Raw genomic sequence first — 15,752 nt, forward strand, 5'->3', positions numbered from 1 at the left:
CCCCGACCACCGCGCATTCCTCCTCCAGGCCTCCTGCGGTCTTCCTCCGGTCCTTCTGCGCTTCTCCACCTCTCTATGGTTGAATGCACGGGACATCAGTGACGTCACGTGCGTACAACCATAGAGGCGCAGGAGGACGAGCGCCGGCCGGGGCCTGGTGAGTGACCGGCGGAGCATCATCTACAGTGTTCCGATCACCGCTCCTCCGGTCCCGGGACTGCTGCTATGGTCCATAGGCCATAGCAGTAGATTGTGCCCCCGGGCCGGAGGAGCGGTGACCGGAACACCGTGGGGGGCAGTACACAGACATACACTCTATATGGCTGGAAGTTGTATGTCTTTGAGGGGAGCTGGCTACTATTGTGGAGGGAGCTGCCTACTATTGTGGAGGGAGCTGCCGACTATTGTGGGGGGAGCTGCCTACTATTGTGGGGGGAGCTGCCAACTATTGTGGGGGGGGGGAGCTGCCTACTATTGTGGGGGGAGCTGCCGACTATTGTGGGGGGTAGCTGCCGACCTAATGTGGGGGAGCTGCCTACTATTGTGGGGGAACTGCCGACCTAATGTGGGGGAGCTGCTGACCTAATGTGGGGGAACTTGCTGCCTACCTAATGTGGGGGAACTATACTGCCTACTTAATATGGGGGGAACTACAAGGTACTGTACATAGCGGTAGGAGGGGTAGTCTTATACGGCAAGTATATCCCAAGCTCTATATTTTAACTGTAAAAGTTGGGGGTCGTCTTATACGCCCAGTTGTCTTATACGCCCAGTCGTCTTATACGCCCACATATACGGTATATATATATATATATATATGTATATATATATATATATATATATATATATATGTTTTTATAGGGACAGAATGAGGTTTGTTTACAGCATGGTACCTTGTACTCAGCAATGTCACAGGGAGAGAAGCAGATGGAATGAATGCAGCAGGTTCTTCAGCTGCACAGAGCCTCACTTAAACATGCATTGAGAATCACTGAAACATGCACAGAGCCTGAGGTCTTCTATTCATCATAGTACTGCAACCATGTGAGGGTGGAAGTGGTCCGCCAGCAGGCTTCAGTGATGTCATTCCTGCTGGGAAACGCCCACTTTCTCCTACTTGGAGATTGCCCTATGTGAGCAAGAATAAAGATAAGATACACAGCTTTTTAAAGCTCTGAATTTTTTTTTAAGGGTGGGAGGAGTGTTAGGAGTAGGGACCATAGCCTGAGTTACTTTAGAAAAGTTTATTTGGTGACAGGTACTTTTTAGTGGAAAGCGATGTATTCAGAAAATTGTAGTACTGAGCTCCTACTCAACCAGGAAATAGTGTTTCTGACATGGTATGTGAGAGGTCTACAGATGCACAAAACAAATGGATGTTTGTTAATTTCAGAATTGGGGTAGATATGTGAAGCAATGCTTCTGCAGCCTTTTCTTCTGATGTTGGAGTACCCCTTTTAATATCTATTTTGAGTCGTATGCTTTCTTCTTTCTGTTATTTTTCTGGATAATAATGTGTCTTGCTACAGAGTTAAAGGGGTACTCCTGTGGAATAATTTTTTTTTCAAATCAACTGGTGCCAGAAAGTTAAACAGATTTGTAAATTACTTATATTTAAAAATCTTAACCATTCTAGTACTTATCAGCTGCTGTATACTACAGAGAAATTTGTGAAGTTCTTTTCTGTCTGACCACAGTGCTCTCAGATTTTTTAATTACTTCTATTAAAAAAAATCTTAATCCTTCCAGTAGTTATTAGCTGCTATATAAAACAGAGAAATTTGTGAATTTATTTTCTGTCTGACAACAGTGCTCTCTGCTGACACCTCTGTCCATGTCAGGAACTGTCCAGAGCAGGAGAGGTTTTCTATGGGGATTTGCTTCTAATCTGGACAGTTCCCGTGACAGACAGAGGTGTCAGCAGAGAGCACTGTTGTCAGACAGAAAAGAAATTCACAAATTTCTCTGTTTTATATAGCAGCTAATAACTACTGGAAGGATTAAGATTTTTTAATAGAAGTAATAAAAAATCTGTTTAACTTTCTGGCACCAGTTGATTTGAAACATTTGTTTTCTACTTGTTTCCACCGGAGTTCCCCTTTAAGAAAGTTGAAGCTTTTCTTCAGGAAAGGAATGTCAACTCAATGACACGGGCAGCAAACAGTCCGGATCTCAATCTGAATGAAAATTTATGGTTAAGAAAGTCGGTCTATGATAAGGATCGGTCCTGAAGAACTGATCTGTGAACTGCTTTTTGCTAAAACCATAAACCAATTTTTACAACATCTTAAAGTGATTTTGATATTTTCTTTTCTATCAATGTAAAAAGCTAAAGTTTACAATCCATCAATTCAGCAACAAACAATACATTAGTAAATGGCTTATCCTACGCTATAAACCTTTTTCACATCATTTTTAATAGCCGGAATATCTTAAAACCAAGAATTTGTGACATTATATTGTCATGAAAATACAGTTTTCATATAACATAATAGAATTCTGAGGTGGAGGTAATACCTGACGGATGACAGACTGCTCATCCCTATGTTGTTGTTTATGTTTATATATAGGTATTATGCAATGCATTTTCTTTTATACATAATATTGATTCTTGACTTTGCACTTTTGCCATTATTTTGTTCCTGTACAATCTGTCTGTTTATATTGGCTAAATATATATACACATGGGATGTTTTTGAGATTGCATGCTATTTATTAAGCACATTTATTATATAATACACGCAGTATGCATGAATTATCATATTCTCATGTATTGCCTCCACTCTGCCCGTCTTTAGTTTTTTATGTGCTTTTCAGAGTTTTCTGCAATAAATGTATCTATTGCTAATCAATTTGTTGTGTTATTTTGTAGCCAACAAATGTTTTTTTTTTTTAGTTTTAGAATTTTACTATAGTCTAAAGATGGATGTCCAGGGGTAAAATGCCTCAACAGTCGGACCCCCATGATCTCCTGTACGGGGCCCCGGCTTTGCTCTACTACAGCGAGTTTTGTACCCAGCATGTCAGTTGGTGGAAACACACCCCCTCCATTCAGTTCTATGGGAGAGGCAGAAACACGTGAACGCTATGTCTCCCCCTCTCCCATAGAGATCGATGGAGGGAGCGTGTTTTCACCAGCTGACTTGCTAAGTGTGAAACGTCACTTTCTTGAGTGGAGCCAGACCCCATATGGGAGATTGTGGGGGTTCCCAGCAGTCGGACCCCCAGTGATCTGACATTCGTCCTCTATCCTGCAGATGAGGGATACATTTCTTACCGCTGGACATTTTGTGTTTATGCAATAGTAAATCTGGGTCATTGGTTCCATGAGCTTAGAACAGGTGGTGGGTCCTATTCAGAACCACACAGCTCCCATATTTGAGGATGACACAGGTAAAAACACAAACAAAATACCATAAAAAGTGCTGTGAAATGCTGTGTGTTAATCAAGTCGAAATGTGTCCCCAAATGTAGCCTGTCTCCTGGTAGTGCCTCCGTGCTCTGGACACTATGCTGACAGACACAGCAAACCTTCTTGCCACAGCTCTCATTGATGTGCCATCCTGGATGAGCTGCACTACCTGAGCCACTTGTGTGGGTTGTAGACTCCGTCCCATGCTGCCACTAGAGTGAAAGCACTGCCAGCATTCAAAAGTGACCAAAACATCAGCCAGGAAGCATAGAAACTGAGAAGTGGTCTGTGCTCACCACCTGCAGAATCACTCCTTTATTGGGGATGTCTTGCTAATTACCTATCATTTTCACCTGTTGTCTGTTCCATTTGCACAGCACCATGTGAAATTGATTGTCAATCAGTGTTGCTTCCTGAGTGGACAGCGTGATTTCACAGAAGTGTGATTGACTTGGAGTTACATTGTGTTGTTAAAAGGGGTACACCGTTGAGAAAACTTTTTTTTTTTAATCAACTGGTGGCAGAAAGTTAAACAAATCTTAATCCTTTCAGTACTTATTAGCTGCTGAACACTACAGAGGAAATTCTTTTCTTTTTGGATCACAGAGCTCTCTGCTGACATCACGAGCACAGTGCTCTCTGCTGACATCTCTGTCCATTTTAAGAATTGTCCAGAGTAGGAGAAAAACCCATAGCAAACATATGCTGCTCTGGACAGTTCGTAAAATGGACAGAGATGTCAGCAGAGAGCACTGTGCTTGTGATGTTGGCAGAGAGCTCTGTGTTCCAAAAAGAAAATAATTTCCTCTGTAGTATTCAGCAGCTAATAAGTACTGGAAGGATTAAGATATTTTAATAGGAGTAATTTACAAATCTGTTTAACTTTCTGGCACCAGTTGATCTAAAAAAAAAAAAAAAAGTTTTCCAGTGGAGTACCCCTTTAAGTGTTCCCATTATTTTTTTGAGCAGTGTATTATTCCACGTAATTAAATGTTGGATTCCATTTTGTTCTATTAAAGATTTCTTTCTTTAATGTTGAGTCCCTGGCTGCCAGAAGCGCTTTTCCTTCTCCTCACACTGAGACACAGTCAGCGAAATCAATATCCTCTGCGCAGAAGCTTAAATCAGCAGCAAGGTGCGGCCCTCATTTATATTAACATGTTACATTAGCTGAAGATAAAGCCTGAATTAATACTATGGAATGAGCAAGAGAATAAACCAGTATTCATATAATAGGTAACCAGCATTAATATTACAGACAGTGCTGCAGGAGTCCCCTGTATTAACATTACAGACAGTGCTGCAGGAGTCCCCAGTATTAATATTACAGACAGTGCTGCAGGAGTCCCCAGTATTAATATTACAGACAGTGCTGCAGGAGTCCCCTGTATTAATATTACAGACAGTGCTGCAGGAGTCCCCACTATTAATATTACAGACAGTGCTGCAGGAGTCCCCAGTCTTAATATTACAGACAGTGCTTCAGGAGTCCCCACTATTAATATTACAGACAGTGCTGCAGGAGTCCCCAGTATTAATATTACAGACATTGTTGCAGGAGTTCCCAGTATTAATATTACAGACAGTGCTGCAGGAGTCCCCAGTATTAATATTACAGACATTGTTGCAGGAGTCCCCAGTATTAATATTACAGACAGTGCTTCAGGAGTCCCCACTATTAATATTACAGACAGTGCTGCAGGAGTCCCCAGTATTAATATTACAGACATTGCTGCAGGAGTCCCCAGTATTAATATTACAGACAGTGCTGCAGGAGTCCCCAGTATTAATATTACAGACAGTGCTGCAGGAGTCCCCAGTATTAATATTACAGACAGTGCTGCAGTAGTCCCCAGCATTAATATTACAGACAGTGCTGCAGGAGTCCCCAGTATTAATATTACAGACAGTGCTGCAGGAGTCCCCAGTATTAATATTACAGACAGTGCTGCAGGAGTCCCCAGTATTAATATTACAGACAGTGCTTCAGGAGTCCCCACTATTAATATTACAGACAGTGCTGCAGGAGTCCCCAGTATTAATATTACAGACAGTGCTTCAGGAGTCCCCACTATTAATATTACAGACAGTGCTGCAGGAGTCCCCACTATTAATATTACAGACATTGCTGCAGGAGTCCCCAGTATTAATATTACAGACAGTGCTGCAGGAGTCCCCAGTATTAATATTACAGACATTGCTGCAGGAGTCCCCAGTATTAATATTACAGACAGTGCTGCAGGAGTCCCCAGTATTAATATTACAGACAGTGCTGCAGGAGTCCCCAGTATTAATATTACAGACAGTGCTGCAGGAGTCCCCAGTATTAATATTACAGACAGTGCTGCAGGAGTCCCCAGCATTAATATTACAGACAGTGCTGCAGGAGTCCCCAGTATTAATATTACAGACAGTGCTGCAGGAGTCCCCACTATTAATATTACAGACAGTGCTGCAGGAGTCCCCAGTCTTAATATTACAGACAGTGCTTCAGGAGTCCCCACTATTAATATTACAGACAGTGCTGCAGGAGTCCCCAGTATTAATATTACAGACATTGTTGCAGGAGTTCCCAGTATTAATATTACAGACAGTGCTGCAGGAGTCCCCAGTATTAATATTACAGACATTGTTGCAGGAGTCCCCAGTATTAATATTACAGACAGTGCTTCAGGAGTCCCCACTATTAATATTACAGACAGTGCTGCAGGAGTCCCCAGTATTAATATTACAGACATTGCTGCAGGAGTCCCCAGTATTAATATTACAGACAGTGCTGCAGGAGTCCCCAGTATTAATATTACAGACAGTGCTGCAGGAGTCCCCAGTATTAATATTACAGACAGTGCTGCAGTAGTCCCCAGCATTAATATTACAGACAGTGCTGCAGGAGTCCCCAGTATTAATATTACAGACAGTGCTGCAGGAGTCCCCAGTATTAATATTACAGACAGTGCTGCAGGAGTCCCCAGTATTAATATTACAGACAGTGCTTCAGGAGTCCCCACTATTAATATTACAGACAGTGCTGCAGGAGTCCCCAGTATTAATATTACAGACAGTGCTTCAGGAGTCCCCACTATTAATATTACAGACAGTGCTGCAGGAGTCCCCACTATTAATATTACAGACATTGCTGCAGGAGTCCCCAGTATTAATATTACAGACAGTGCTGCAGGAGTCCCCAGTATTAATATTACAGACATTGCTGCAGGAGTCCCCAGTATTAATATTACAGACAGTGCTGCAGAAGTCCCCAGTATTAATATTACAGACAGTGCTGCAGGAGTCCCCAGTATTAATATTACAGACAGTGCTGCAGGAGTCCCCAGTATTAATATTACAGACAGTGCTGCAGGAGTCCCCAGCATTAATATTACAGACAGTGCTGCAGGAGTCCCCAGTATTAATATTACAGACAGTGCTGCAGGAGTCCCCAGTATTAATATTACAGACAGTGCTGCAGGAGTCCCCAGTATTAATATTACAGACAGTGCTTCAGGAGTCCCCACTATTAATATTACAGACAGTGCTGCAGGAGTCCCCAGTATTAATATTACAGACAGTGCTTCAGGAGTCCCCACTATTAATATTACAGACAGTGCTGCAGGAGTCCCCAGTATTAATATTACAGACAGTGCTTCAGGAGTCCCCACTATTAATATTACAGACAGTGCTGCAGGAGTCCCCAGTATTAATATTACAGACAGTGCTTCAGGAGTCCCCACTATTAATATTACAGACAGTGCTGCAGGAGTCCCCAGTATTAATATTACAGACAGTGCTGCAGGAGTCCCCAGTATTAATATTACAGACAGTGCTGCAGGAGTCCCCAGTATTAATATTACAGACAGTGCTGCAGGAGTCCCCAGTATTAATATTACAGACAGTGCTTCAGGAGTCCCCACTATTAATATTACAGACATTGCTGCAGGAGTCCCCAGTATTAATATTACAGACAGTGCTGCAGGAGTCCCCAGTATTAATATTACAGACATTGCTGCAGGAGTCCCCAGTATTAATATTACAGACAGTGCTGCAGGAGTCCCCAGTATTAATATTACAGACATTGCTGCAGGAGTCCCCAGTATTAATATTACAGACAGTGCTGCAGGAGTCCCCAGTATTAATATTACAGACATTGCTGCAGGAGTCCCCAGTATTAATATTACAGACAGTGCTGCAGGAGTCCCCAGTATTAATATTACAGACAGTGCTGCAGGAGTCCCCACTATTAATATTACAGACATTGCTGCAGGAGTCCCCAGTATTAATATTACAGACAGTGCTGCAGGAGTTCCCGGTATTAATATTACAGACAGTGCTGCAGGAGTCCCCAGTATTAATATTACAGACAGTGCTGCAGGAGTCCCCTGTAATAATATTACAGACATGGCTGCAGGAGTTCCCAGTATTAATATTACAGACAATGCTGCAGGAGTCCCCAGTATTAATATTACAGACAGTGCTGCAGGAGTCCCCAGTATTAATATTACAGACAGTGCTGCAGGAGTCCCCAGTATTAATATTACAGACAGTGCTGCAGGAGTCCCCAGTATTAATATTACAGACAATGCTGCAGGAGTCCCCAGTATTAATATTACAGACAGTGCTGCAGGAGTTCCCAGTATTAATATTACAGACAGTGCTGCAGGAGTCCCCAGTATTAATATTACAGACAGTGCTGCAGGAGTCCCCAGTATTAATATTACAGACATGGCTGCAGGAGTTCCCAGTATTAATATTACAGACAGTGCTGCAGGAGTCCCCAGTATTAATATTACAGACAGTGCTGCAGGAGTCCCCAGTATTAATATTACAGACAGTGCTGCAGGAGTCCCCAGTATTAATATTACAGACAGTGCTGCAGGAGTCCCCAGTATTAATATTACAGACAATGCTGCAGGAGTCCCCAGTATTAATATTACAGACAGTGCTGCAGGAGTTCCCAGTATTAATATTACAGAGAGTGCTGCAGGAGTCCCCAGTATTAATATTACAGACAGTGCTGCAGGAGTCCCCAGTATTAATATTACAGACATGGCTGCAGGAGTTCCCAGTATTAATATTACAGACAGTGCTGCAGGAGTCCCCAGTATTAATATTACAGACAGTGCTGCAGGTGTCCCCAGTATTAATATTACAGACAGTGCTGCAGGAGTCCCCAGTATTAATATTACAGACATTGCTGCAGGAGTCCCCAGTATTAATATTACAGACAGTGCTGCAGGAGTCCCCAATATTAATATTACAGACAGTGCTGCAGGAGTCCCCAGTATTAATATTACAGACAGTGCTGCAGGAGTCCCCAGTATTAATATTACAGACAGTGCTGCAGGAGGCCCCAAGTATTAATATTACAGACATTGCTGCAGGAGTCCCCAATATTAATATTACAGACAGTGCTGCAGGAGTCCCCAGTATTAATATTACAGACATTGCTGCAGGAGTCCCCAGTATTAATATTACAGACAGTGCTGCAGGAGTCCCCTGTATTAATATTACAGACAGTGCTGCAGGAGTCCCCAGTATTAATATTACAGACAGTGCTGCAGGAGTCCCCAGTATTAATATTACAGACATTGCTGCAGGAGTCCCCAGTATTAATATTACAGACAATGCTGCAGGAGTCCCCAGTATTAATATTACAGACAGTGCTGCAGGAGTTCCCAGTATTAATATTACAGACAGTGCTGCAGGAGTCCCCAGTATTAATATTACAGACATGGCTGCAGGAGTTCCCAGTATTAATATTACAGACAGTGCTGCAGGAGTTCCCAGTATTAATATTACAGACAGTGCTGCAGGAGTCCCCAGTATTAATATTACAGACAGTGCTGCAGGAGTCCCCAGTATTAATATTACAGACATGGCTGCAGGAGTTCCCAGTATTAATATTACAGACAGTTCTGCAGGAGTCCCCAGTATTAATATTACAGACAGTGCTGCAGGAGTCCCCAGTATTAATATTACAGACAGTGCTGCAGGAGTCCCCAGTATTAATATTACAGACAGTGCTGCAGGAGTCCCCAGTATTAATATTACAGACAATGCTGCAGGAGTCCCCAGTATTAATATTACAGACAGTGCTGCAGGAGTTCCCAGTATTAATATTACAGAGAGTGCTGCAGGTGTCCCCAGTATTAATATTACAGACAGTGCTGCAGGAGTCCCCAGTATTAATATTACAGACAGTGCTGCAGGAGTCCCCAGTATTAATATTACAGACAGTGCTGCAGGAGTCCCCAGTATTAATATTACAGACAGTGCTGCAGGAGTCCCCAGTATTAATATTACAGACAGTGCTGCAGGAGTCCCGAGTATTAATATTACAGACAGTGCTGCAGGAGTCCCCAGTATTAATATTACAGACAATGCTGCAGGAGTCCCCAGTATTAATATTACAGACAGTGCTGCAGGAGTTCCCAGTATTAATATTACAGAGAGTGCTGCAGGAGTCCCCAGTATTAATATTACAGACAGTGCTGCAGGAGTCCCCAGTATTAATATTACAGACATGGCTGCAGGAGTTCCCAGTATTAATATTACAGACAGTGCTGCAGGAGTCCCCAGTATTAATATTACAGACAGTGCTGCAGGAGTCCCCAGTATTAATATTACAGACAGTGCTGCAGGTGTCCCCAGTATTAATATTACAGACAGTGCTGCAGGAGTCCCCAGTATTAATATTACAGACATTGCTGCAGGAGTCCCCAGTATTAATATTACAGACAGTGCTGCAGGAGTCCCCAATATTAATATTACAGACAGTGCTGCAGGAGTCCCCAGTATTAATATTACAGACAGTGCTGCAGGAGTCCCCAGTATTAATATTACAGACAGTGCTGCAGGAGTCCCCAATATTAATATTACAGACATTGCTGCAGGAGTCCCCAATATTAATATTACAGACAGTGCTGCAGGAGTCCCCAGTATTAATATTACAGACATTGCTGCAGGAGTCCCCAGTATTAATATTACAGACAGTGCTGCAGGAGTCCCCTGTATTAATATTACAGACAGTGCTGCAGGAGTCCCCAGTTTTAATATTACAGACAGTGCTGCAGGAGTCCCCAGTATTAATATTACAGACATTGCTGCAGGAGTCCCCAGTATTAATATTACAGACAGTGCTGCAGGAGTCCCCAGTATTAATATTACAGACAGTGCTGCAGGAGTCCCCAGTATTAATATTACAGACAGTGCTACAGGAGTCCCCAGTATTAATCTTACAAACAGTGCTGCAGGAGTCCCCAGTATTAATATTACAGACAGTGCTGCAGGAGTCCCCTGTATTAATATTACAGACAGTGCTGCAGGAGTCCCCAGTATTAATATTACAGACAGTGCTGCAGGAGTCCCCAGTATTAATATTACAGACAGTGCTGCAGGAGTCCCCAGTATTAATATTACAGACAGTGCTGCAGGAGTCCCCTGTATTAATATTACAGACAGTGCTGCAGAAGTCCCCAGTATTAATATTACAGACAGTGCTGCAGGAGTCCCCAGTATTAATATTACAGACATTGCTGCAGGAGTCCCCAGTATTAATATTACAGACAGTGCTGCAGGAGTCCCCAGTATTAATATTACAGACAGTGCTGCAGGAGTCCCCAGTATTAATATTACAGACAGTGCTACAGGAGTCCCCAGTATTAATCTTACAAACAGTGCTGCAGGAGTCCCCAGTATTAATATTACAGACAGTGCTGCAGAAGTCCCCTGTATTAATATTACAGACAGTGCTGCAGGAGTCCCCAGTATTAATATTACAGACAGTGCTGCAGGAGTCCCCAGTATTAATATTACAGACAGTGCTGCAGGAGTCCCCAGTATTAATATTACAGACAGTGCTGCAGGAGTTCCCAGTATTAATATTACAGACAGTGCTGCAGGAGTCTCCAATATTAATATTACAGACAGTGCTGCAGGAGTCCCCAGTATTAATATTACAGACAGTTCTGCAGGAGTCCCCAGTATTAATATTACAGACAGTTCTGCAGGAGTTCCCATTATTAATATTACAGACATTGCTGCAGAAGTCTCCAATATTAATATTACAGACAGTGCTGCAGGAGTCTCATGTATTAATATTACAGTCAACGATGCAATAGTCCCCATTATTAATAGTACAGACAGTGCTGCAGAAGTCCCCAGTATTAATATTACAGACAGTGCTGCAGGAGTCTCATGTATTAATATTACAGTCAACGATGCAATAGTCCCCATTATTAATAGTACAGACAGTGCTGCCAATTGTCATTTTTGAATCTTCCTTTTTTTTTCTGCTCGTCGTCTAAAAACTCTATCAATTTTACATTAACAAGGTTAATTAAGGACTTGTTGGACCTGTTTTACTTAGTAATGACAAAACGCAATTTTGCAAGTTTGGGGGATTTTGTTTGTACGCAGTGCACTTTACAGTGTAGGTTATTATAAATACAGTGGTCCCTCAACATACGATGAAAAATTAACCATCATTTGTTGAAACCATCGTATGTTGAGGGATCCGTGCAATGGAAAGAATAGGAAGTTATACTCACCTGTCCCCGCCGCTCCGGACCGTCACCACTGCCCTAGATGTCACCCTCCATCACTGTCGCCGCTTTCTTGCAGTGTCCCCGACGCTCCAGACGTCTCTGCTTCCCTGGGATCCTCGCTCTCTGTCTCCGCCATCACGTCGCTACACACGCCGCTCCTATTGAATGATGGAGGAGCGCGCCGGCAATGCAGGGGATCCCGAACAGGACGCTCCAGAGCCCCGAGGACAGGTAAGAGACCATCACCGGAGCACTGTAAACGGCTATCTGGTGGCAGCTGAAGCAGTCTGCGCTGCCGGATAGCCGTTTATGCGATGGCCCCGACATACAAAAGTATCGTATGTTAATGCTGCCTTCAACATCCGATGGCCTCTGAGAGGCCATCACATATCGAAATTATCGTATGTCGGAGCCATCGTAGGTCGAGCGGGGGGGGGGGGGTCACTAATAATTAAATTATACTGGTATCGTTTCATTTTAATACTTTTGAAAAATTGCAACATTTTTTGTTTTGTTTTCCTAAAATGGCCCTATTCTGACCCCTAAAGCATTTAAAAAGATTTCGTCTATGGAATTGTATGGGGTTAAGTTTTTTACAGTACGATCTATAGTCATTGGTACCATTTTAGTTTAAATGGAACATTTTAAAACTTTGAAATAACTTTTTATTCATTTCTTTCTGATAAATTATGTGACCAAATAATTTTTTCGTTTGAGTGGTTCATTTTGTAGGACCATAAACATTATATTTTAATAGTCTGGACAATTCTGCATGCAGCTATATATATATATATATATATATATATATATATAGTGGTTGACTGAAGCGAAGGAAGTGTTCTCTGAACATACTTTTTCATTACCTAAATTTACTCCATCACTGAAAATAGTGCTTAGGGATTTGGTTTATTGCCACAAACAATACGTGACTTCTTTCTGGGAGATACAGGGATTTGAGAGCTATATCAAACATGGTATAGTCCCAAGGGACTTGAGAATCCCTGTGCTCCCAGCAGCTCGATTTCGTACCCCATCTGTACTTAAAAAGTTAGAAGCAGAGACTACTGATACATCTCTTAAATTTTTACACATCTTATTAGAGGAAGAAAAGAGTAATCTTGCTCTTGCTGAAACCAAATTAAAGGAACAACAGGAGATTGTCCTAAGATTTTGGGACAATCCGGACTTTGTAGTTAAAGAAACTCAGGCCCATAATTCTATAGAGCGATTTCAGTATCCACTGAAGGAGCGCAAGCACTCTCGGTTTATAAGAGATCTCCACGATTTTCGAGACAACAGGGCGTATAGCGTGTTAACCAAGGCCTCTTGTTACCTTGGAACACCGAGACCGAAATATCATTTTCAGACACTGAGCTGAGGGTGACCGAGGTAGCTCACATAATAAACGGGGAAGGGGGAGCTATCGAGGTTACAGAGGACATGGTTCCAATGGTGGTCGGGGTGACACAAGAAAGAAATATCATGATACCGAATGGGCACGCGCGGGGGGGGGGGGGATGTTTTATCTGTGTCATCATCTTCCTCTCCTTTTTTAGGGGACCCAGGTCAAGATATGAGTCGAGAACCTTATCCTTTGCAACCCAATGAAAATCTACGCTAGGACTCAGATCTCAGCCTGACAAATCTTTACAAGTGATCAATCTCTCAGGAATGGTTTTGATGGATGAACAGGTTATGGTCCTTGGTCATGGTCTCTTGTTTGTACCCTCTGTGAGATTTGACCACTTTACATGGACCAAGGACCTTCACCTGTAGGCTTAAATGGCACAAATTCCATAAAGTAAGAGCGAGAAAGGAATGCCAAGAACTATGCATCAGTATTAATGATCTTTCGGCTGTGAGAGATCTAGCATCCCTGTTAGAGGACTATAGGAGACCGCAGGACGAGGGACCATTTACATCATGAAGACCAAGAAGTAAATATTTTCCTCCCATTAGAGATACATCTTGTATTGACTTTTTTTTTTTAGAATTAGTACTACGTGACGTCCCATCACTATCTTTGCCTCCTTCTTCTGAGATGAGGACTAATCTTTCTAACAATGAAATAAAAGCTCTTAAGGGACTTCAAGAGAATATCGACTTGATTATAAAAAAGGCAGACAAGGGGGGGCAATATAGTGGTTATGAATTAAGATACATTAAGATGTGTCAGAGACTACTTGATGATAAATACACGTATGAGGTGTTACCTCATGACCCCACTCAATCTTATAAATGTGAGTTGTTGGAAATATTAACACAAGACAAATTATAAAAGCTAATCAGTGACCAAGAATAAGAATTTTTGTTACCAAAGAAAACAGTTATGCCTACCTTCTGTGCCGTGTCGAAGGTGCACAAGGGGGTGACCCGACTTAAGGGTTGCCCCATTGTGGCGTGAATAGGAGGGTTGGGTCAAAACCTGGGTATCTATATAGACCAGATTTTGAAAGAATTCGTCCTGTCCCTACCATAGTATACTAGGGACTCAATGGATCTCCTAAAGAAAATAGAGGGTTTAATGGTGGATGATGACACTCTACTTACCAGTATTGACATAGAGGCCCTCTATTCATCTATACCCCATGAGATTGGGCTGAAGGTGGTGTCATATTTTTTATCGTTCGGAGGGACTGTTATGCAACCACATAACAATTTTGTATTGAAATTATAAAATGTTGTATTAACACACAATTATTTTTTATTTAATGATAGTTTCTTCCACCAACTCAGAGGGATGGCTATGGGGAGCCCTTGTACCCCCAGCTATGCTAATTTAACTTGGTTTGGTGGGAGGCGACATCTGTTTTTGCTGATGCACATGAACAATTCTGTGAGCGCGCCATTTTATGGGCGCGTTTCATAGATGAGATTTTCATCCTGAGGCAGGGACTAAAATGCAGTTTGAAGAATTTTTAGCATCATTGAATTCGAATGAATTAGGTTTATTTTTTACATTTGAAGTGAGTAAAGAAGCCTTATCCTTCCTGGATATACGCATTCAAAAGAATCAGGATGGGAGCCTCAAAACATTAATACATAGGAAATCCACTGCTACCAACAGTTTCTTGAGGTGGGAGAGCTGCCACCCGGGACCCCTCAAGAGGGGTATTCTGAGGGGGCAGTATCTCCGCCTGAGGAGGAACTGATTTTGTACGAGAGGCGAAAGATCTTAGAAGGCGATTTAAGGAAAGGGGTTATCCAGAGCATGTACTTTCATCAGCATATAGACAAGCCGTGAGTATACCAAGGGAGTCATTACTTATACCAATAACACGAGATTAGACCACTAATATGGCACGAATTATAGTGACATTTCATCAGGGATCATCGGCCATAAGGGAGATACTCAGAGATACTTAGAGTATTTTTAAAATGGATCAAGATATCAGTGACATCGTCTCTGATTTTCCACAGATCACCTTTAGAAGAGGATGAAACATTGGAGACATTCTTACCCATAGCCACTTGAGAGCAGATAAGACGGCAGGTCAGATCTGATTGGAGAAAGTCCCGTTACCTAAGGGATGCTTTCCATGTGGGCGGTGTAAAGCTCGTCCCAATGTGTCGAGGATGAAATATTGATGTGACAAGGAAAAGATACCAAATAAGGGATTTCATCAACTGTGGTACTTCATCGGTGATCTATATGGCCAAATGCTCATGCCATATGTACTAGAACATTTGGGGGATATCAGGAATAAACGTGATACATCATTGGTGAGGCATATTAATGAGAGACACGCTGGGAATTTGAGAGATGCTAAATTCTTTGGTATAGAAAGGTTATATACATT

At 42.2% G+C, this 15,752-nt stretch overlaps 1 protein-coding gene across 9 annotated transcripts in view; it reads left to right on the forward strand.

The window, feature by feature from the left end:
• LOC130357063 (uncharacterized) overlaps positions 1 to 15,752 on the forward strand; it is a 732,821-nt gene that overhangs the window by 617,757 nt on the left and 99,312 nt on the right. The window contains exon 15 of one of the 9 annotated variants that reach the window (XM_056559412.1): positions 12,029 to 12,183. The exons of 7 other annotated variants lie outside the window; for them this stretch is intronic. The gene's annotated coding sequence lies outside the window, so the exon portion shown is untranslated. Of the gene's footprint in view, positions 1 to 12,028; positions 12,184 to 13,560; positions 13,890 to 15,752 lie in introns of those variants that run through there. One more of the 9 variants, XM_056559419.1, reaches the window with a different exon arrangement.

This window comes from Hyla sarda, chromosome 2 (assembly GCF_029499605.1).
Source record: "Hyla sarda isolate aHylSar1 chromosome 2, aHylSar1.hap1, whole genome shotgun sequence".
Lineage (NCBI taxonomy): Eukaryota > Metazoa > Chordata > Amphibia > Anura > Hylidae > Hyla > Hyla sarda.